A 24305-nucleotide genomic window follows, 5' to 3' on the forward strand; every position below is an offset into this window, starting at 1 on the left:
CTTGCAGCGGCAGTAGATGTTGCTAAAGTTTTTTTGTTTTTTTTCTTAGTGTTTGCTTGGAATAATCATTAATTCTTTGTGAACCAGCCTTCGCAATGGCCGACTAGTATCCGATGTCTTCCAGAAAGGTGAACAGCTATGTTGGATATAATTCAGCTGGTCCTTGGCTTAACCCTTCCATGTCGCTGATCCGTAGATCTATATTGGTAAAGGGTCTTTAGATATGGCGCCGGGTCTCCCCTTTCCCTAGATCACATATAAAAATAAACACACATTAGGTATCCTCGTGTCCAAAAATGCCCGAATTATGAAAATTATCCAATACGGTGAACGTCTTATCTGGAAAAGAGAAATGGCCAAATCAGTTTTTTGTGCCACTTCAACCCCCAAAAAGATGTACTAAAAAGTGATCGAATTGCCTGACGGTTCCCTAAATGGTCTTAATAAAAACTACATCTTACCATGCACTAAAATACTCCTTACACAGCTCTGTACACAAAAACTAAAAAAGGGGGGTCCGAATATGGCGATGCAAAAAGTCTTTCAAACATTTCCATGCTTTTTCTAAAGGTATTAACCCCTTAGTGACCAGCCCATTTTAGGCCCTAATGACCAAGCTATTTTATTTGTTTTTCTATAGTCGCATTCAAAGAGCTATAACTTTTTTCTTTTCGTCTACATAGCTGTATGAGGACTTGTTTTTTGCGGGATTAGTTGTACTTTTTAATGGCACCATTTTTGGGTACATATAATTTTTTTATTAACTTTTTTGGGTGGAATTATAAAAAAAACCTGAAATTCCGCCATTGTTCTATGCGTTTTTAAATTGACGCCGTTCACTATGACACAGCGTTTGAACATCAAGAAGCTCTGTTACAACAAACAATTGAGAAATTACAATCATCTATTAAAGAGAGAAAACACTCACAGTTCACAAGGGACCTAGAGGCTTTTAAAGAACGCAGAGCCTACAACTTTAGTGGTCCTACACAAAAAATGGACTCCAACTCTGAATTATCATCCTCCGATATAGAGCCCCCTGACTCTGATATAGAGCCCCCAAACAACAGTCAGGCTCAAGTTATAACCACTCCAGAATGAGACAAACCTATAGAGGATCTCAACGTAATAGAGGGCGACGATCTAGAAGGGGAAATCCTGGCAATAGGGATTTTTTAGGGACAAACTACCCCATAACCAATTACACACTACGGACCAGATCTACACAGCATTAAAAAGCGCTCCTGTAAGGTGTGGAAAAGAGGGGGAAAAGCATAGTGACAAGATGCAGATCATTAATATCTCTCATAAAATCTTGACAGAGGAAGAAATTAGGTTACTAACCAAGGGACTAACGTATGTTCCCACCACTAAATTTAATACATTTGATTGGGTCAGAGACTTGAAAATTGAAATGGACCAAGTTCTACAAGAACCATGATTTACAACAATGTAGGGAACTAGGAATTGAGGAGACAGAGTATCCCGATTTTCTGAATTTAATGGAACTATGGCAGGAAAGTGAGGGGACCCCGGGGGAAGGCCCTTTCACAAAACTTAGAAATAAGAGTACAAAATCGGCGCCGTTTGTAGAAACACATAATATTGATCTGTTTGTGCAATTGGTCGCCAAAGAGATTGAACAACTGGGTTCTCCTATCGAAATAAACCAGTATAGGAGCAATTTAACATCTGAAGAGACAGCTACATTGCTGAGACTTGAAAGAGACAAGTCAATAATTCTGAAACCCACGGACAAAGGGGGGAATCTAGTGATAATGGACGTGGTAACCTATAAGATGATGTGCCAACGCATATTAAATGATCAAACAAATTATCGAAAGCTTAACGAAAACCCTTTGGCTGAAGACATAGAACAACTTAAGGTTATCTTACTTCAAGCGCTGAAAGACAAACTCATCAATAAACATGAATTTGAATTCATGAGTCCAAAATATCCACAGATTCCAACCTTTTACAGTGTGCCAAAAGTACATAAAGGCTTAAATCCCCTTAAAGGACGACCGATTGTCTCAGGGATAGACAGCTTATCCCAAAACATCAGTATTTATGTGGATAATATACTACGGGACTTTGTTATGGGTCTTCCCTCATATGTAAGAGACACCATGGACATCCTTAAGAGACTTGAGGGGATAGAGCTCCCATCTGGAGCACTACTGGCAAGCCTGGATGTTGAGGCACTGTACAGCTCCATACCCCATGAACGGATGTGGGGCTGTACGGAGCTTTCTCGAAACACGAGGCATCCAATTCAAAGCGCATAATGAACTGGTTTTGACCCTATTGAACTTCGTCCTCACCAAAAACAATTTTTGATTTAGGGGACAACTATTCCACCAGCTCAAAGGTACAGCTATGGGCAGCCCATGTGCCCCCAGCTATGCTAACTTATATCTGGGCTGGTGGGAGGATCAGGTGGTCTTTGCAGAGAACATGGCATCATATACCTCGTCCATCATTCTGTGGGCAAGATTTATAGATGACGTGCTGATACTATGGGATGACTATCGACAGTTTTAATCAATTTGACGACGACCTGAATGTGAACGACTTAGGCCTATATTTCACATCAGAGATAGGGGAAACGTCAATCAACTTTCTGGACATTACGGTGACTAAGAACACAACGGGAAACTTGACCACGAGCCTGTTCCGTAAACCTATGGCCACTAATAACCTACTCGCATGGGATAGCCATCACCCAGTTCCTCTCAAAAGGGGGATCCCCAAAGGACAGTATTTAAGACTCAGGCGAAACTGTTCCAACCTAGGGGACTTTATGGAGAAATCCCAACAACTTCGTAAAAGATTTGGGAGTAGAGGATACCCAGATAGGACATTGAGGGATGCTTATCATGCATTATCTGTGAACAGAACAAGCTTACTGGTCCCCAAATCAAAAGAGGTGGAGACACTCCCGCCAATTAGAATAGTAGGTACTTTTGACCACAGACAGGGAGGTCAAAATCATCCTATGTAAATATTGGGGGATCCTAATGGCCGATCAAGATCTAAATAAAGTAGTGCATTCCCATCCACTGATTACCTTCAGGAGGGGAAAAAATCTCATTTCAATAAACCTCCCTCCCAATCGACATGGCTCCCTAATAGACCATTAGGCACCTTTAAAGGGAATGTGTTGCCAGAAAAACATGTTGTTTTTTAAATTAAACATTGTTCAAATTTTTTTTATTTTTTTTACGAGTCAGGAAATATTATAAATTAATTCTAATTTATAGTATTACCCATTTCTGGTCACTAGATGGAGCTATTCCCAAAATTGCAGCATTGCAAAATTGGGTAAAAAGCCCTCGCTCTCAGCATCCCCCCCTCCTTTATCCTGGCTAGTGCCGGGATAAACGAGGGGTTTGAACGGTGTAACCTCCTACACTGTGTGTCGCCATTTTTTGAGCTAACACACAGTGTAGTAGGTTTACATACAGTAGTAAACACACACAAACACGAACATACATTGAAATCTCTTACCTGCTCCTGCCGCCGCGGCTCCCTCCGGCCCGTCCGCTCCGTCTGCTGCCGCTGGTCCAAGTGCACAAGTCCGGAAGCCGCGACCGGAAGTAGTAATATTACTGTCCGGCCGCGACTTCCGGTCCACAGGAAAATGGCGCCGGACGGCGCCAATTTCAAATTGGACTGTGTGCGAGCGGCGCATGCGCAGTTCCCACACAGACGCCGTACACACAAGTGAATGGGACGGGAGCCGTTCGCAGTCCCTATGGGACTGTGGCTGCCGTATTCCATGTCTGTATGTGTCGTTAATCGACACATACAGAAATGGAACAAAAAATGGCAGCCCCCATAGGGAAGAAAAAGTGTAAAAATAAGAAAAAGTAAAACACAAACACACAAATAAATATAAACCTTTTTAATAAAGCACTAACATCTTTAACATATAAAAAAATAATTTGTGATGACACTGTTCCTTTAAATGCGGCGCCTGCAAGGCGTGCAGATATATCGCTAAAAGTAGCACATTCATCAGTGCAGCGACGGGAAAAATCTATGAAAATAGGGAATTTGCCAATTGTAGAACTAAGGGGGTCATTTACATGGCTACCTGTGCCTGTGAGCAAAACTATATAGGCAAAACAATTCGGGAATTTCGGAGGAGAATCTTGGACCACATCGGCAACGTACGTAGGAAAGATGATACTTGCTTAGCAAGACATATGAGAGAAAAACATACAGATAAACAAGATGAAATTACATTCAAAGTCATAGAAGTGATCAGACCCTCTATCAGAGGAGGTAACCTAGACAGGTTACTTTTACAGAAGGAATGTAGATGGATTTATCGTTTGAAAACACTACATCCATATGGAATCAATGACTATATGTCATATGTAAGCTTTATCTAAATTTCAGCATAATACATGACATATAATTCCATGTCCACCTTTAATACAAGAAGATAAGGGATTATGTGCTACTAATAATATAATCCGATATCAGCATCAAAACACAAGGGATGTGCCACTAATAATATGACTCGATATCTGCATCATAATACAGATCAAATAGGGGACTATGCGCTATAAATAGCATGATCTGAGATCTACATCTAACATAACTAGAAAAGGGATGTGCTGATATATCACTCCCTTAAATATATACTACACACACCCCCAGGGCATTGGAATATGCCATCTACTATATGTGCTGATAGCCTGACACACGCTGTATATTACCCCATACTGTTATAACATATGCATTGGACAGACAGGTCTGGCATCACTCACTATGTATATAGTGAATCCTGGTGCTGTCCCTCTGCTCTAACGTGGAGGAAGAGTCTGTACAGCACATTCCTGCAGTTTAGTGTGGAGAGACAGGGCATGCCCATTTCCAACAGGGCTGACTCTGGTACTTGGACCACGCCCCCTCATGACATCAAGGGAGGCTGCAAGGGTGCAGACCATTGATTGGCCAGCACAGCCACCCCCAAAAATCGGGGCGGGATTCCAGCAAAGACGTGATGCCAGTTCATTGGCTGAAGATAACAGTGAGCTCATGAGGAGGGTACTCGGTCTTTAACCCCTTAGTGACCACTAATACGCCTTTTTACGTCGGTCATTAATGGGCTTTAGGCTAGGCTGACGCCTTTTCACGTCAGCCTAGTCTAAGTCCTGCACGGGTCTCCCGTGCAGGCAGGAGCCGGGGCTCTGCTGTCTGATGACAGCTGAGCTCCTGCTCCCAACGCCCGCGATCGAAGTTTACTTCGATCGCGGCCGTTTAACCCGTTAAATGCCGCTGTCAATAGCGACCGCGGCATTTAACTTTGTTTACAGAGGGAGTGCGCTCCCTCTGTCACCCATCGGCGGCCCGCGAATGAAATCGCGGGTCTCCGATGGGGTGTCATGGCAGCCGGGGGCTTGATAAAAGCCCCCAGGTCTGCCCTGGACATATTCCTGTTAGGACGCGCCGGAGGCACGTCCTAACAGATTGCCTGTCAGATTTACACTGACAGGCAATAATGCTCTGGTATACGAAGTATACCAGAGCATTATAGCAGCGATCGGAACATCGCACAGTAAAGTCCCCTAGTGGGACTAGTGAAATAAATAATAAAATGTGAAATAAAGATTAATAATAAAAAGTACAGTAAAAAAATAAATAAAACCATTTTTTTCCATAAAAAGTGGTTTTATTTAGTAAAAGTGTAAAAAAAAAAAAAAAAAGTACACATGTGGTATCGCCGCGACCGTAATAACTCCATTAATAAAGTTAATATGTAATTTAAACCGCAAAGTGAACACCGTAAAAAAAAAACCACAAAAAACCATGGCGAAATTGCAATTTTTTTCCATTGCCCCCCAAAAAAGTCATAATAAAAATGAATCAATAAGTCCCATGTACCCCAAAACAGTACCAATCAAGACTACGTCTTGTCCCGCAGAAAACAAGCCCAAAAAATCACTACATTGATGGAAAAATAAAAAAATTACGGCTCTTGGAAAGCGACGATGCAAAAACAAATAATTTTAGTTCAAAAGTGTTTTTATTGTGCAAAAGTCGTAAAACATAAAAAAACCTCTACATATGTGGTATCGCCGTAATCATACCGACCCATAGAATAAAGGTAACATGTTATTTACGTCGCATAGTGAACGGCGTCAATTTAAAAACGCATAGAACAATGGCGGAATTTCAGTTTTTTTTTATAATCCCCCCCAAAAGGGTTAATAAAAGTTAATATAAAAATTATATGTACCCAAAAATGGTGCTATTAAAAAGCACAACTAATCCCGCAAAAAAACAAGTCCTCATACAGCTATGTAGACGAAAAAATAAGAACGTTATAGCTCTTTGAATGCGACTATAGAAAAACGAATAAAATAGCTTGGTCATTAGGGCCTAAAATGGGCTGGTCACTAAGGGGTTAAAAGACAGAACACTTTGCCACTGACAGTGGCTAGCAACTATGTCCACGTTTGATCATAGAATCAGTGCATTGTCTACACAGACCTCTGGAATGCCAGAAGGTCTAATCTATTAACTCTGTGAGCCCCTGATGAATTACTGCAGAGTTAGTTATGAGTAAGGGTATGTGCACACACTAATTACGTCCGTAATTGACGGACGTATTTCGGCTGCAAGTCCCGGACCGAACACAGTGCAGGGAGCCGGGCTCCTAGCATCATAGTTATGTACGATGCTAGGAGTCCCTGCCTCTCTGCAGGACAACTGTCCCGTACTGTAATCGTGTTTTCAGTACGGGACAGTAGTTCCACGGAGAGGCAGGGACTCCTAGCATCGTACATATGTATGATGCTAGGAGCCCGGCTCCCTGCACTGAGTTCGGTCCACTACATGCGGCCGAAATACGTCCGTCAATTACGGACGTAATTAGTGTGTGTGCACATACCCTAAGGAAACGCGTAGGGCTAGATAACTACAGATAGGCAGGATTAGTGTGTTGCTAAACACGAGATCCTCACAGTGGAATCCACAGCAGCAGCACTTGATAAAGCAGCTGATCTGCTAATAAGGGTATGTTCACACGTAGTCAACAAAAACGTCTGAAAATCCAGAGCTGTTTTCAAGGGAAAACAGACCCTGCTTTTCAGACGTTTTTTTACCAACTCGCATTTTTCGCGGCGTTTTTCGCGCCGTTATCGCGGCGTTTTTTACGTCCGTTTTTGGAGCTGTTTTCATTGGAGTCTATGAGAAAACAGCTCCAAAAACGTCCAAAGAAGTGTCCTGCACTTCTTTTGACGAGGCTGTATTTTTACGCGTCGTCGTTTGACAGCTGTCAAACGACGACGCGTAAATAACAGGTCGTCTGCACAGTACGTCGGCAAACCCATTCAAATGAATGGGCAGATGTTTGCCGACGTATTGGAGCCCTATTTTCAGACATAAAACGAGGCATAATACGTCTCGTATACGTCTGAAATTTGGCCGTGTGAACATACCCTAAGAGAGCTGCACAGAGATCTCTATAGCAGCAGTAGCTGGAATACAAGAGATTCATCTAGAGGAACTCCTAGAGCAGCTGCTCATGTTGCATCAGTTCCTGGCACACACCTTGTGACAAGGAGGGTACAGGTCCCAACTTGGAACTAAAATATTTAAACATAATATTTTTAAAAAAAATATAAAAATAAATAAAAACCAGGAAAATTCTAAAATAAATTATAAATACTAGAGTGTGATGGTATTAACCATTTAAATCTCATCCTTGTCCTATCTGAACTTATTACATATGTCAATGTAAAGTGCGCAAGCGCTAGTGAACGAACTTTATGGATACAATTATATCACTATCTTAAATTGCTAAAAAGAGAAATAAATGTCACATTAAAGGTTAGGCTCTAACCAAAAAATTCCCATTGGTATTCATCCAGTGAAACACATATATTACTCAAGGGAAAAACCACGTATATTTACTATTGCACAGTGAATAAAACTATGCGACGTAAATAACATGTTACCTTTATTCTATGGGTCGGTACGATTACGGCGATACCACATATGTAGAGGTTTTTTTTATGTTTTACGACTTTTGCACAATAAAAACACTTTTGAACTAAATTTATTTGTTTTTGCATCGTTGCTTTCCAAGAGCCGTAACTTTTTTATTTTTCCATCAATGTAGTGATTTTTTGGGCTTGTTTTCTGCGGGACGAGACGTAGTTTTGATTGGTACTGTTTTGGGGTGCATGGCACTTATTGATTCATTTTTATTATGACTTTTTTGGGGGGCAATGGAAAAAATTGCAATTTCGCAATTGTTTTTTGCGTTGTTTTTTTTTACGGTGTTCACCTTGCGGTTTAAATCACATAAACTTTATTAATGGAGTCATTACGGTCGCGGCGATACCAGATATGTGTACTTTTATTTATTTTTTACACTTTTACTAAATAAAACCACTTTTTATGGAAAAAAATTGTTTTATTTATTTTTTTACTGTAACTTTTATTATTAATCTTTATTTCACATTTATGACTTATTTCACTAGTCCCACTAGGGGACTTTACTGTGCGATCTTCCGATCGCTGCTATAATGCTTTGGTATACTTCGTATACCAGAGCATTATTGCCTGTCAGTGTAAATCTGACAGGCAATCTGTTAGGACGTGCCTCCGGCGCGTCCTAACAGGCATATGTCCAGGGCAGACCTGGGGGCTTTTATCAAGCCCCCAGCTGCCATGATACCCCATCGGAGACCCGCGATTGCATTCGCGGGCCGCCGATGGGTGACAGAGGGAGCGCACTCCCTCTGTAAACAAAGTTAAATGCCGCGGTCGCTATTGACGGCGGCATTTAACGGGTTAAACGGCCGCGATCGAAGTAAACTTCGATCGCGGGCGTTGGAGCAGGAGCTCAGCTGTCATCAGACAGCTGAGCCCCGGCTCCAGCCTGCACAGGAAACCCGTGCAGGACTTAGACTAGGCGAACGTGAAAAGGCGTCAGCCTAGCCTATGGCCCCTTAGTGACAACCGTAAAAAGGTGTATTGGTGGTCACTAAGGGGTTAAAACAACGAACTATATAAATTTGGTATCCGCGATTGTACTGACTGCAGAATAAAGAGAACGTGTCATTTTCACCGTACATTGAACACCGTAAGGGTATGTGCACACACACTAATTACGTCCGTAATTGACGGACGTATTTCGGCCGCAAGTCCCGGACCGAACACAGTGCAGGGAGCCGGGCTCCTGGCATCATAGTTATATACGATGCTAGGAGTCCCTGCCTCTCTGCAGGACTACTGTCCCGTACTGTAATCATGTTTTCAGTACGGGACAGTTGTCCTGCAGCGAGGCAGGGACTCCTAGCGTCGTACATAACTATGATGCTAGGAGCCCGGCTCCCTGCACTGTGTTCGGTCCACTACTTGCGGCCGAAATACGTCCGTCAATTACGGACGTAATTAGTGTGTGTGCACATACCCTAAGAGAAACCCATAAGAAAATGGCGGAATTTTTTTCCCCCGAATTCAGAGTTTTGTTTTTTTCCGGCTTCCCAGTACAGCGCACATAATATTAAATAGTACCATTAGAAAGTATAGCTTGTCCCGTAAATATTAAGCCCTCATGGCTGTGTCAATGAAAAAAATAAGGGTATGTGCAGACAACTCAAAGTCTGAAAATACGGCGCTGTATTCAAAGGAAAACAGCTCCTGATTTTCAGAAGTTTTTAAAGCACACTCACATTTTTTACGGCTGTATTTGGAGCATTTTTTTTATAGTCCATAAACTGCTACAAAACGTCTTAAGTGACATGCACTCCTTTTTCGCGGCTGATTTTTACGCGGCAGTTTTAAAACTGCCGCGTAAAAAAAACGGCACGACGGAACAGCGCCATTTTTCCCATTGAAATCAATAGGCAGATGTTTGGTGGCTGAAAATAAGCAGTGTGAACATACCCTAAGGCTGGATTCACACGAGGTCATTACGTCTGTAATTGACGGACGTATTTCGGCCGCAAGTCCCGGACCGAACACACTGCAGGGAGCCGGGCTCCTAGCATCATACTTATGCACGATGCTAGGAGTCCCTGACTCGCTGCAGGACAACTATCCCGTACTGAAAACATGATTACAGTACGGGACAGTTGTCCTGCAGCGAGGCAGGGACTCCTAGCATCGTACATAACTATGATGCTAGGAGCCCTGCTCCCTGCAGTGTGTTCGGTCCGGGACTTGCAGCCGAAATACGTTCCGTCCATTACGGACGTAATGTGCTCGTGTGAATCCAGCCTTAGTTATGACCTTTTTGAAGGCGAGGAGGATAAAAAAAAACATAAAAACGAAAATTAGTCTTGTCCTGAAAGTGTTAGGCCTCATTTACACGAGCGTATTATACGCGCGTGCGACGCGCGTGCTTTTCACGCGTGTCGTACGCACCTATAATAGTCTATAGGGCTGTTTAGACGATGCGTGAATTTTGCGCTGCGTGAGTGCGTTGCGTAAAACTCACGACATGTTCTATATTCTTGCGTTTTTCACGCAACACGCACCCATTGACTTCAATGGGTGCGTGAAAACAACGCATGCCACACGGACGGTCCTGCGTTGCATGCGCGAAAATCACGCAAGAGCTGTCAAACTCCTGAATGTAAACAGAAAAGCACCACGTGCTTTTCTGTTTACAAACATCCAAACGGAGTGTCAAATTCGAGATGAGCGCACCGAACTTCACCGGGTTCGGCCAAACTCGTTTTGACCGAAACCGGTAAAAAATGTTCGGGTACGCGACGTCAGGAGACAGTCACTGTCCACGGTGCTGAAAGCGTTAAACTGGTTCAGCACCATGGACAGTGACTTCCGCTCCGAAAATCCATGAACCTGTAAAAAAAAAAAGACGTTCTGACTTACCGATAACTCCGGTCCGACCTCCCGGGATGACAGTTTAGTCCAAGTGACAGCTGCAGCCAATCACAGGCCAAGCACAGACTGCAGCCAATCACAGGCCAAGCACAGGCTGCAGCCAATCACAGGCTGCAGCGGTCTCATGGACTGCGGCGTCATCCTGGGAGGTGGGGCCGGATGACAAGAGAGGGACGCGTCACCAAGGCAACGGCCGGGAGCCCGGACTGGGGGAAGCAGGAAGTTCTTGGTAAGTATGAAAGTCTTTTTTTATTCACAGGTTGGTGTATATTGTGTTCGGCATTCACTGTCGAGGGTGCTGAAAGAGTTACTGCCGATCAGTTAGCTCTTTCAGCACCTTGGACAGTGACGGGCGTCGACTAGCCTCATCTCTATGATGGCGGCTGCGTGAAAATCACGCAGCCGCGCATCATACACGGATGACACACGGAGCTGCCAAGTGCCTTTTGCGCGCGCAAAACGCAGCGTTTTTTGCGCGCGCAAAACGCACACGCTCGTGTAAATGAGGCCTTAAACTGTATTAGCAGAGTGGGACCGTTATAAATTATATCTCTCACCACATTACGCAAGCACGTTTTTGTTTAAAATAGTTTGGGTATATTCAGACAGGGCGGGTACACTCCATATAACCACACCGCATATCCGCCCTGGTCACTGCAGGGAGTTCCACGCCAAATTGTGCAGTCTTTCGGCCGGAATGTCCGGTGTGGAAAACTGCACGTAGGAAGTTTCATGCTTACCTTGTCCGTCCTGCAGCCCAGCTCCTGGGATGACCATACATCCCACGTGACCACTGTAGCCTGTGACTGGCTGCAGCAGGCACATGGGATGAAAAGTCCTCCCAGGAGGCCAGCCTGGACCAAGAAGCATGGAATTCTGTTAGTATTATTTTTCATTATTATTTATTTTTTACACTTCGGTTTTGTTTGTTTTGCGTTTGAAATCGCCGCTTTTTCACTAAAAAATCCCATCTATTTGTTGCAGGTATTACCTCCCCATTAAACTCCATGGGGAAATCGTGCAACAGAAAAGCAGCGGTTAGGCCTCATTCACACAAGCATGTTTGGTCCGTGATATATGGACTGTATATCGGCCGCCTTTCCAAACACTGTTCAGAGAGCTGGAGTTCCCAGCATCCGTTCTGTATGATGGTAGGAGTCTCTGCCTCCCCGTGGGAGTCCTGTACTGAAAACATGATTACAGTATGGGACGGTATTTCTGTGGGTTGGCAGGGACACCTAGCATCATAGATAACTATGATGCTAGGAACTCCGGCTCTCTGTACTGTGATCGGTCCGACAGGAAATGCGGCCGATATACGGTCTGTATATTACGGACCAAACACACGGTCGTCTGCATGAGGCCTTAAGCAAATACAATTGACATGCTGTGGATTAGAAAACCACACCGCAGGTCAGTTTCTGAGCGTTTTTCTGCTTATTCAAATCTCCGCTCTGCTGCTACTGTAGTATGCTGCCGATTTTCTACAAAAATATACAGCATAAATACTGCAGATGAACCCAGCCTTACTGATCTGCCATCTTTTAGTCCGCTATAAGCTTGGTAGGATCATTTGTATAATGCTTTGACATACAATTGATCTGCCACATGGTGGATTTTATACTAGAGTAGGGCAGTCTTAAGGCGACGTCTACACACAGGCTTATTATCCCGGCTGCTGCAGGACACGGGTGTACAAGGAGTCTGTACATTTTATGAAAATCTCATGAAAGTTGAAACCAATGCAAACCTGTATAAAGATAAATGCTAATAATAAAGACCGGACTGATGTTGTGGCCTACATGGGGACACTGATATACAGCTGGTGCATGAAGTCCTGCAACAAACGGGGAATGACTATTTTAGATGAGATTATAACAATTCATCACATGATGGGTTTTACGATCTGCAATTTTCATATAATCTAGACAGAAATAATAAAAACCACACGCTACAGAAACATGTTGCAGTAGAATGCACGCCATAGTTTGGCGGGTGTCAGATGTATATATTACTGCAGCGTAATGATTCTTCGTGGGCCGCCTGAGACTGCTAGATGTTTGACTGTTTTCACTGTGTGGCTTCAACCTGCTTCTTATTGATGACTCTCGGGCGCCTTTGATCTACTCCTCAATCTTGTTTACATTAATCAATTTGCAGCCATTAGTCACCTACTAAAAATGGGGCTGCGCCACAGTATGAAATGTTCTGAAGGAAACCTAAGCAGCATTGTGACATTAGGAAAGCGCATCCGTCAAACCGTTATTCTTGGCAAAGAAGGGGGTTTCTTCATCAAGTGGCTGGACACTTTGTGCTTGGCAGCGTCTCTCAAAATGATTTGTGGAAATGACCAGTTATATCTAAAGCAGTGTCAACCAGACCAATTGTCTGGATCAGAGGACCAATATATAAATCTATGTTCACTCAGCACGGAATCTTTAACAAAGATACATAGGGCCTCCTATAAAAGCTGGTGGTCACTCAGAATTTAGGCCAAGTTCACACAATCTGTTACTCTGATCCGTTTTTATATCCAAATCACTGATCAAAATGGATCCGTTAAAAATCCCATTGAAATCACTGTCCATGTTAATCAGCTTTTTTTTTTTTTCTTTACATTCTTTATTCAGTAAACTTTTTTACTAAGGATAAACAATCAATGCATTTAACCCCTTAGTGACCATCCTATTTTAGGCCCTAATGACAAGCTATTTATTTTTTTTTTTCGTTTTTCTATAGTCTCATGCAAAGCGCTATAACTTTTTTTTATTCTTCTGTCGACATAGCTGTATGAGGACTTATTTTTTGCGGTATTCATTGTACTTTTTAATGCCATCATTTTGGGGTAGATCTCATCGTTTTTCAATTAACTTTCATTAACTTTTTTTTGGGGTGAATAGAAAAAACCCCTGAAATTCTGCCATTGTTCTATGCGGTTTAAATTGACGCTGTTCACTGTGCGGCGTAAATAACACGTTATCTTTATTCTATGGGTCGGTACGATTACGACGATACCACATATGTACAGGTTTTTAAGATTTTACCGCTTAAAGGGAATGTGATTACACATTGTTCTAATTTTTTTTCATTTTTTCACAAGTCAGGAAATATTATAAATTAGTTTCTAATTTAAAACATTTCCATGTGCTGGTCACTAGAGGGAGCAATTCCCAAAATTGCAGCATTGGCATGTGGTAAAGCAACCTCATTGCTTTATGCTGCAAACTTGGAGAAGACACACTCGCTCTAGTGTGCTCAAACAATCCCCCCTCCTTTATCCTGGCTAGTTCCAGGAGAAAGAAGGGGGTTGAATGTTCAAACCTCCTACACTGTGTGCTGCCATTTTTTGAGCGAATGTACAGTGTAGGAGGATTAGATACAGTGTTAATCACACATTAAAACACGAACATACACAAACATAACTTACCTGCTCCTGCCGCCGCCGCCGCTCCCCTTGCTTCTGAACATATGTCCGGAAGCCGCGACAGGAAGTACTCCTCTTACTGTCCAGCCGCGGCTTCTGGTCCACATGAAAATGGTGCCGGACGTCGCTTGGCCAAAGATCTTCCTTTTGGACTCTGTGGGAGCGGCGCATGCGCTGTTTCCACACAGACGGCGTGCACCATAGTGAATGGAACGGCTCCCGTTCGCATTCTCTATGGGGATGCATGTGCCGTATTCCATCTCTGTATGTGTCGTTAATCGACACATACAGAGATGAAAAAAAAAATGGCAGCCCCCATAGTGAAGTAAAAGTAAGAAAAAATAAAGTAAAACACAAATTAATAAAATTTATTTTAATAACACACTAAAAGCAAATTTTATATAAAAAAAAGTGTTTTGCGACACCCGTCCTTTAAATTATTTATTTTTGCATAGTCTCTTTCCAAGAGCCAGAATTCTATTATTTTTCTGTCAATGTAGTTTATATGAGGGCTTGTTTTTTGCGGGACGAGGTGTAGTTTTGATTGGTACTGTTTTGGGGTACTTGGGACTTCTTTAACTTTTATTATGACTTTTTTGAGGGGCAATAGAAAAAAATAGCAATTTTGGCGTTTTGTTTTTTTAAATCGAGTTTACCTTGCGGTTTAAATTGCATATTAACTTTATTGTTTGGGTAATTTACGGTTGTGGCGATACCATATATGTGTAGTTTTATTTCTTTTTTTACACTTACTAAATAAAACCACTTTTTATGGAAAAAAAATGGATTTATTTTACTGTAATTTTTATTAATCTTTATTTCACATTTATTACTTATTTTATATACTTTTCACTATGCGATCATTCGATCGCTGCTATGCTTTGGTATACTTAGGCAATAATGCTTTGGTATACTGTCAGTGTAAGGCTGGATTCACACGAGCAAATTACGTCCGTAATTGATGAACGTATTTCGGCCGCAAGTCCCGGACCGAACACAGTGCAGGGAGCCGGGCTCCTAGCATCATAGTTATGTACGATTCTAGGAGTCGCTGCCTGACAACTGTCCCGTACTGAAAGCATGATTACAGTACGGGACAGTTGTCCGGCAGGGTCTCCTAGCATCGTATATAACTATGATGCTAGGAGCCCGGCTCCCTGCACTGTGTTCGGTCCGGGATTTGCGGCCGAAATACGTCCGTCAATTACAGACGTAAGGTGCTCGTGTGAATCCAGCCTAAACCTGACAGGCAATCTATTAGGACGTGCCTCTGTCATGTCCTAAGGCCTCATGCCCACTTCAGTTTTTTCCTTTAGGGTTTTTTTTTTCACCGATGGCACCCTGACCCATTCATTTCCATGGGCCCATGCACACTTCCGTTATTTTCACGGATCCGTTCCGTCAAAAGTAGAGCATGTCCTACTTATGTCAGTGATTCCGTGACCGTGGGGCCCATAGAAGTCAATGGGTCTGTGAAAAAAAACGGACGGCACACTGAAGGCTTCAGTGTGCCGTTCGTTTTTTATGGATCCGTTGCCCTAGCAACGACAGGGCATGCCAAAGTTCAGACTACAGTACACATTCATTCCTGAAGATGGATGGACACTGAGTACACACGGATCTGTGAAAACGGTGATGGAAATGTGCATGAGGCCTAATAGGCATATGCCCAGGGCAGACCTGGGGGCCTTTTTTTTTTCTTTTTTTTTAAGGCCCCCGGCTGCCATGACACCCCATCGGAGACCCGTGATTGCATTTGCGGGCCGCCGATGGGTGAGAGAGGGAGCTCCCTCCCTCTGCAAATGATTTAAATGCCGCGGTCGGTAAATAGTGTGGCATGTAACGGGTTAAACGGCCGCGATCTACGTGAACTTCGGTCGTGTCAGTAGACAGCCGAGCTCCGGCTCCAGCCTACACGGGACACCCGTGCAGGGCGTAGACTGGGCTGCCGTGAAAAGGCAATGGCCTAGCATAAGGCCCCTTAGTGACCGCTGTGAAAAGGTGTATTGGTGGTCACTAAGGGGTTACATATCCGGATACAAAATATCGACCATAAGCCTATATGACATTCTGAGTCAAGTTATCTGACGCATCAGATGACGAAAGATGTTACAAAATATGTAAAGATATCAAGTTTTTCTTAGCATAAATCACATCAAAAGTTACTGAATCTATAGAGAAATTATGTATCTCTTGTCCATGTGAGAATGAAACCAAACAATGGTATACATTTTGTAGCATTGGGTGTAAAAAGGGAGAGCAGAAAAGCGGGCAAGTAAAATAAAGGGTATTACAATCATGCCGACAAGCAACAATGAGGGTAGGAGAGGGTCCTGTTCTGACTCCTACCAGAGCACAAAGTAATGTTACTGTATCAAAAAACCTAGACAAGCAATGTTTACAAAGTAAGACTACAAATAATTAAACGACTAATATTTTTATCGCAATGTTATGCGTAGACGAGAAAGTGTTCGCGGTCTCCAAATTCTCAGATATTTGTCCATCAATTCCTCCATTGTCTGTAGATGCGTAATTTCTCTAAACCAATCAGATATGGTGGGGGCGGTTTTACTCTTCCATGGTCTGGGGGTTTCAAACTCTCATTGGACAGTACCTGTTTAAATTTCAAAATATCCTCAGTTTGTGATCTTGCTAAAATGTTAATGCTAAGCCTGAAGGGAAGTCTTTATTTCCCATAATTGCCGTGAGTGGACCATCTCTTGAAAAGCGTTTCACTTTAGAGAGATCTGTCTTGCAGGCCATGATCACACTTCCCACGGCAGTCAGCTTTTTTGACGATAAAAGTGCAGAGTACAGGACCCTTTTCTCTGTTCAAAAAAACGGATGTCTACCGGACGGGGGATTTTTTATCATTGGTGTCCATGTAAAATGGATACCACTTGATTGTAATCTGTTCTCTTGATACCATCCGCTGATCTAAAACTGAATCGGAGTAACAAATTATACAACGCAAGTGTGAATTCAGCCTTATCGGATTTCAGTGATCAAATTGGTTGTTACTGGTCTTCACTTGCTATACATAAGTGCCCATAAGATGGCTTTTTAGTATGACCGCTATCTCTCCCGACTTTCCTGTAACCATGCACTTTTGGATTGGCCAAGCTGCTTACATGTTTATTTCAGTACAGGGAGTAAGCTGCTGCCAGACGTGTTAGTTCCCTCGAAAAAAGCTGCTGATAAAGGATCAGGCAGGTAAAATTGAACGTGCATCATCCTTCTTTTAGGGCTACCCCTTATACATGAATGTGTATGGCGAGCTTAAAAGAGTATGCGGGACTTTCTACAATTGGCATGGCAGCCAGGGGCCTCCCAAAGGCCCCCCCAGGTCTGCCATAGAGTTGGAATAGAATTATACATATGTGATATCACAGTACTCGTAAAGATAAATTAAATTTGTCATTTACACCACACGGTATAGTGTGTAAAAATAATCTGTGCAATAACTACAACTTGTTCTGTAAAAACAAAAACTGGCCCTCATACAGCTACATTAATGGGAAAGGTTACGGCTCTCGGAAAGTGAAGATGAAAAAAACCCAAAAATTGCTGCATCCTGAAGGCCAAAATAGGCTGCGCCTTTATGAGTAGCAGACTCTTAGGGTATGTTCACACGCAGTGTTTTCAAGCATCTGTCGGGGCACTTACGCCTCGAAAAACGCCTGAAAAAACGGAAGCTGAATGCCTACAAGCATCTGCCCATTGAAATCAATGGAAAAAACAGCATTTAGTTCATATGGGGCCGTCTTTTTACGCCTCTGTTTAAAAAACAGAGCGTAAAAAGTCGCTCCGTAAAAAGAAGTGCATGTCACTTCTTGAGGCGTTTTTTGGAGCTGATTTTCCATTGAACACTGTGAAAAACGCCTCAAAAGAAGCTCCAAATTAAAAGAAGCTTCATTTTCAGCTTCAAAAACGCCTAAAAATCAGAGGCTGTTTTCTCTGAGCTGTTAAAGAGGGGGGTGGCCCCATCTGACAGTCCATTGCCCCTCCCCGCGATGTGATTGTGGGCCTAATGAAGGCCACCAGGTCTGCCTTCTTTCTGCTCCTGTTAAGCGCTGCCTCTGACAGGGCTTAACAGGAGCCTGTAAAACTGACAATACTCTGTGATACATTAGTATTGCCGTGTATTTAATCAGCGATCTGACAATCGCTGGTTCAAATCCCCTAGGGGACTAATAAAAGTGTACAAGATAATTAAATAAAGTTTTCAGTAGTGTACAAAAAATTTAAAAATATTAAAAGTTCTAATGTAATAAAATTAGTATTGCCCTGTCTGTAAAAGTCTGAACTATTAAAATATACTCGCTGTTTTTGGTTACCTTAGCGCTTAAAAAAAAAAAAGTGTAAGAAAAAGGGATCAAAAAGTCTTATGGTATCAATAAAAACTACAGCTCGTCCCACAATGAATAAACCTTGCACCCAGCAACTAGCTGTAATCTGTGGGGGAACTCGAATCCAGTGTTCAATATTCATCACCGAATAATAAAGCATTACAAGGTGCCCATTAAAATCAATGGGGTGTCCATGTAATGCACATGAAGATCTAGGGGTTCATCTTAGATACCTGTAGTGCAGTCCATGCACATGAATAGCCATGTGCATGAGGCCTTAGTATATTAAAGGGATGGTCTCATGAAGAAATGTCCTGTCCATATGCATTATTAGGACACTAGTCGGCACAATGGGGCAGGTTTACTACCGCCAGTAGATACACCAAATTTATCACAGTGGTGCATGCTGTATGATCAATTTGTCACATCTTAATTGACTTGTTAGACACTTTTCTCCACCTCTGATGTGGATTATTTTGCAAATGAATTTTGGCACATTTAAGCTATGCCCCTTTCCACAAGGCCACACACCCTTTTACATTAAACCACACCCCTTTTTAGCACACTATTGAAAAGTGTCTAGTGAGGTGCAAACATCTGGTATAAAATGTCGTATTAGACACAGTAGTAAATCTGCCCCAATCATCTAGTCAGAGCGCACGAGTGCAAGGGAGTAAGAACCTTACCTTTCTCTGGAGCAACACTGTAGGATAATAGGCTAAACTAGATGGACCTCTGTCTTTTTTCTGCCTTACATCCTATAAGCTGGAACGGAAAGCCATTATCCAGTATTACATGGACTACCATTTATCTGAATGGACACCATCTACATTTCCCCTGGCTGGCCACGGCTTCCACTTGAAAGTTTTTGTCTATGAGCAGACAAACCCTTTAAGGGCCAGTTCACACAGAGTTCTTTTTCACATGTTTTTTGACGCGGAAAACGCGTCAAAAAACGGCTGAAAATGCCTCCCATTGATTTTAATGGGAGGCGGAGGTGTTTTTTTCCCGCGAGTGGAAAAACCGTCTCGCGGGAAAAAGAAGCGACATGCCCTATCTTCGGGCGTTTACGTCTCTGACCTCCCATTGACATCAATGGGAGGCAGAGAAAGCGTATTTCGCTGCGTTTTTTTCCCGCGGTGCTCAGCGGACGAAAAACGCCTCGAAAATCGTCATGCAGGCAGAACAAAATCTGCCTCAAAATGACAAACAACATTTTGAGGCAGATTTTCAGCCTGCAAAAAACTCTGTGTGAACCCAGCCTAAGATGACCTTCTTACTAAATTGCGCACAATGTTATATTTTGCAAACATTAACATATCTTTTGGAGTATCGTGACAAAGGCCTATGTGTCTTCCACACCATACCATTTCTCAAAATACTATATAAAATTATATATTAACTGGTTGCCGACACAGGACGAGTATGCTCGTCCTGAGCGGCGAGCACTTCGCGCATTAGGACGAGCATACTCGTCCTGTGTGACAGCCGTCTGTGCGCGCAATCGAGAGCGGGGTAACGGCTGTAATACACAGCCACGGCCCCGCTCTGACAGCGGAGAGGAGAGAAACATCTTCTCTCCGCCGTTAACCCTTTGAACGCCGCGATGATAGCTGATCGCGGCGTTCAAAGAGGGGGGACTGCACATTGATCGCGTCACAGAAAATAACTGTGACGCGATCAAAGCACACAACTCGTATGACCAGACAGCCCAGGGTCCATGGAAGGACCCCAGGGCTGTCTGAACATATTTCCTGTTGTTAGGGCATACTGAGGTATGCCCTAACAACTGCCTGTGTACAATCAGTACACAGGCTAATGTACTGGCATATAGATATATGCCAGTACATTACAGTTAAAAAATCAAAATCTAAATGATAAATCCCTTTATGGGATTAAAAAAAAAGTTAAATGAATGTAAAAAAAAATTAATGATAAATAAATAAATAAAAAGTAAAAAAAAAATACACAAACACACATTTTTTCTAATACATAAACTTTTTAAAATATAAGTCCCAAAACATGAAATAATATAGACATATTTGGTATCGCCACGACCGTAACAACCTGTACAACAAATGTATAACATTATTTATGATCGGTGTATGGTGTAAAAAAAATAAATTAAAACTGCAGCGGAACTGCTTTTTTTTCTGCATTTTCGCCAAAATAAAAATTTATAGAAATTAAACGATAATGTATTTGTACCAAAAAATGGTACCCACAATGTATCCAACCTGGAACCCCCAGCACCTCCCGTCCGAAAAACCACACAACATTGTGCGGAACAAAAGCGCTCATACTTACCCCCTCCGTCTTCTCTGCACGTAGCCCGGCCTCCTACAATGATGTTGCAGGCCATGTGACGCTGCAGCCTGTGATTGGCTGCAGTTGTCATATGGCCGGACTGCAAGAAGAAGAGCGTTCTGGGTAAGTATGAAGTATGAGTTATGATTTTCCGGAGTCGCAACATTTTGCTTTCTGTTGCGGATTTTGCATTCCCATTGAATTCAATGGGGAAAACAACTGAAAATCAACAAAATCGCAGCATAAATTGACAAGCTGCGGAATTAAGTTCCGCACTGCAGATCAATTTCTGAACTTTTATGCTGCGGTTTTTTTCCGCAGCGTGGGCGTGAGATCTTCTAAATCTCATCCACTTTGTTGCTACTGTAAATGCTGTGGAATTTCCGCACCAAATTCCGTTGCGTTTACGCTACGTGGGAACCCGGCCTTATAGTCACAGCAAGGCCTTTCCTAATATACTCACCTCTCGCACAGCCTGTTGGGTTGTAGCTTCTTGCACTGGGCTAATTTATTTGTTTCTATTACTTATATAACGTCAGCATAATCCACAGGACTGTACAGAAGTTGTCATCACTCATTGTCCCTAGTAGGACTAAAACTCTAAACTTCCTATCTGTATGTTTTTTGGAACAAGGGTGGAAACCAGGGTACCCAGAGAAAACCCACACAACACTCGGAGAGCATACAAATGCCATGCAGATGTCGCCCTTGGTCGGATTCAAACCCAAGACTCCAGCGCTGCACAGCAATAGTGCTAACCACCAAGTCACCGTGCTGCTTTTCTAACAGAGTATATGACTGAACATCATTTAAAATGGGGTAATAAATATAAACGGTGGTATTATGAACATCCCATTCTTGCTAGGCATTGAATGAACAGTATATGAAGTTTGTGTGTAGTGGAATGAACAGATAATCCATATAAATAGATGCACAAATACTTTCCTGTGTTAGCTAGGCATGGAGCTGAATACATTTAAAGTGTCACTGTCATTTTAGATAAATATTCAGAATGACAATGTGTGTACATGAATTATAACACTTTCTTGTATCTGCATTTTTCAGAAATGTTTCATTGTCACTCAAAGCGTACCTAAACTTTCAGGTGACTTTTCAAAATAAGCTGTCATTTGTGTGTACATGAGGAATAACACTATTTCTGGCCATTATATGATTTGTAGTCTGTATTATTTAGCAGTTTTCCCCTCTCTAGTTCTAATTCTCAGCTGTCTCTGAGCTAGTGGGCGGAGCCTAACAGCTATCTTGTCTTGTATACACTGCACATAGATAAGAGAATTCTGCTCTCCTATCTCTATATATCTATTAATCAATCAATCAATCAATCAATCACATATATAGAAGCTGCAGCATAATAGAGATTATACAGCAGTAATGAGTAGTGTAGCTGAGAATCCAGCACTAGGGTGACATATAACACTTACTAGAAGCTGCAGCAGCGTCTCTGTCTGCCTCTCTCTCTCTCTGCTCCTGCTGTCCTCCCTTTCTTATCTCCATAGACTTCTATGGGCAGCTGTAACTTGATACTGTTGTGTCTGCGGTGGTCGCTGAACAACCGCAAGCCGTACTTACCTCCTAGGAGACGCAGACTCTCGCGGCTGTTTCCCCCTGCTTCTAGGGTGCGTGGTCGGCCCCAGCCTTAAAGGGCTGGCGTGCGCACAAGCCAGAATGTTCCCTAACCAATCCCCTTACTCCCTGGACTGTATAAAGGGCACTGCACTTCCACTATTTGCCTGAGCATTGTTGTTGTATTCCCATGTTAGAGCTGCAAATCGTCCCTTAGTTGTTATCCTGCTCCCAGTGTTCCCGCATCCTACTACCTGTATCCCGTAACTGTGCTTGTTCCTGAGTTGCACCTAGTGTTGTCATCTGCCACATTCCGTGTCATCCGCCACATCTGGTGTCATCTGCCACGCCCCGCATCACCATGCCACATGTCTGCTACTCTGAGCATCTGCCTGAACATCCTCCCAGGTACTTTTGCCCTAGAGACTGTTATTGACTGTAGTTGGCCAGCTGCCACTCCGCTACGGCAGGCCCCATCAATGGTCAGTTTTCCCTGAACTCAGCTCCAAAGTGGGAGGAGACTAACTGCTTTGACATTTCTCATACACCACACACACAGAACAGCGTAGATCCTTCTTTCCTATCTTTCTCTCACACACTCAGAAGCAGCAGCATGGAGGACATTATACAGTGAAGATGAGAATCCAGCACTAGGGTGGGATAGTAAAACACAGTGTGTCTCTGCCTCTCCCTCTCTCTGTAGTTGCTCCCTCCTCCATCTCCTCTCTCTCTATAGACTTCTATGGGCAGCAGCTGTAACCTTCAGAAAATCAGTCTCATCTCTGCCTCTCATTTTAGCAGTAAATTGAGAGTGAATGCATTAGACGGAGGGGGGGGGGGGGGGAGAGAGGAAGTGGCTGTTAAGTTTAGAAAAAAAGGGATTTTTCTGTAATATGATATATTACAACGTTTATTATCTTCACTTGTACTCTACAAACTATATTTAACGTTACAGAAGGTGTACATAAAAGAAAGTGCATTTTATATCAATGTGACAAGACACGAAAAACAATTCATCATAAAGTAACAACCATGGTTTGTGCGCAATTGAAAAGTGTAATAACACAAAAAAACAGGATAACAAGAGGCAAAGGGGTGCATTCTCATACTACTAAAGGACATATATCATATAATGCATTAAAGTAAGCAAACCATCAAAAAAAGAGCAACGCAGCAGCACTCAAAAGTGAAGTGGGTTTATTCACCAGACATAATCCACAGCATTTCACCTTCTCAATGAAGGCACTATCAAGCAATTTGTGATAGAAACACAGTTAGGTCCAGAATTATTTGGACAGTGACACAATCTTCAGGATTTTGCCTCTGCATGCCACCACATTGGATGTGAAATGAAACAACTGACATACAATTGAAGTGTAGACTTTCAGGTTTAATTCAAGGGGTTGAACAAAAATATCCTGTGAAATGTTTAGGAATTGCAACCATTTTTCTACACAGCCTCCTCATTTCCGGGGCTCAAAAGTAATTGGACAAATTAACATTACTATAAATAAAATATGTTTTTTTTTAATACTTTGTAGAGAATCCTTTGCAGGCAATGACTGCCTGAAGTCTGGAACCCATGGACATCACCAAACGCTGGGTTTCCTCCTTTGTGATGCTTTGCCAGGCCTTTACTGCAGCTGTCTTCAGTTCTTGCTTGTTTGTAGGTCTTTCTGCCTGAAGTTTTGTCTTAAGCAAGTGAAATGCAGCTCGATCGGGTTGAGATCTGGTGATTGACTTGGCCATGGCAGAATATTCCA

At 42.6% G+C, this 24305-nt stretch overlaps 1 long non-coding RNA gene across 1 annotated transcript; it reads left to right on the forward strand.

Moving 5' to 3' along the window:
• Positions 1-7: 7 nt before the first annotated feature.
• Positions 8-22127, forward strand: LOC142756184 (uncharacterized). Its single transcript, XR_012883024.1, has 2 exons — positions 8-128; positions 21593-22127. It is a non-coding gene; the product is annotated as an uncharacterized LOC142756184 (long non-coding RNA).
• The last annotated feature ends 2178 nt before the right edge of the window (positions 22128-24305 follow it).

The sequence above is a fragment of the Rhinoderma darwinii genome, chromosome 1, assembly GCF_050947455.1.
Source record: "Rhinoderma darwinii isolate aRhiDar2 chromosome 1, aRhiDar2.hap1, whole genome shotgun sequence".
Taxonomy (NCBI): Eukaryota; Metazoa; Chordata; class Amphibia; order Anura; family Rhinodermatidae; genus Rhinoderma; species Rhinoderma darwinii.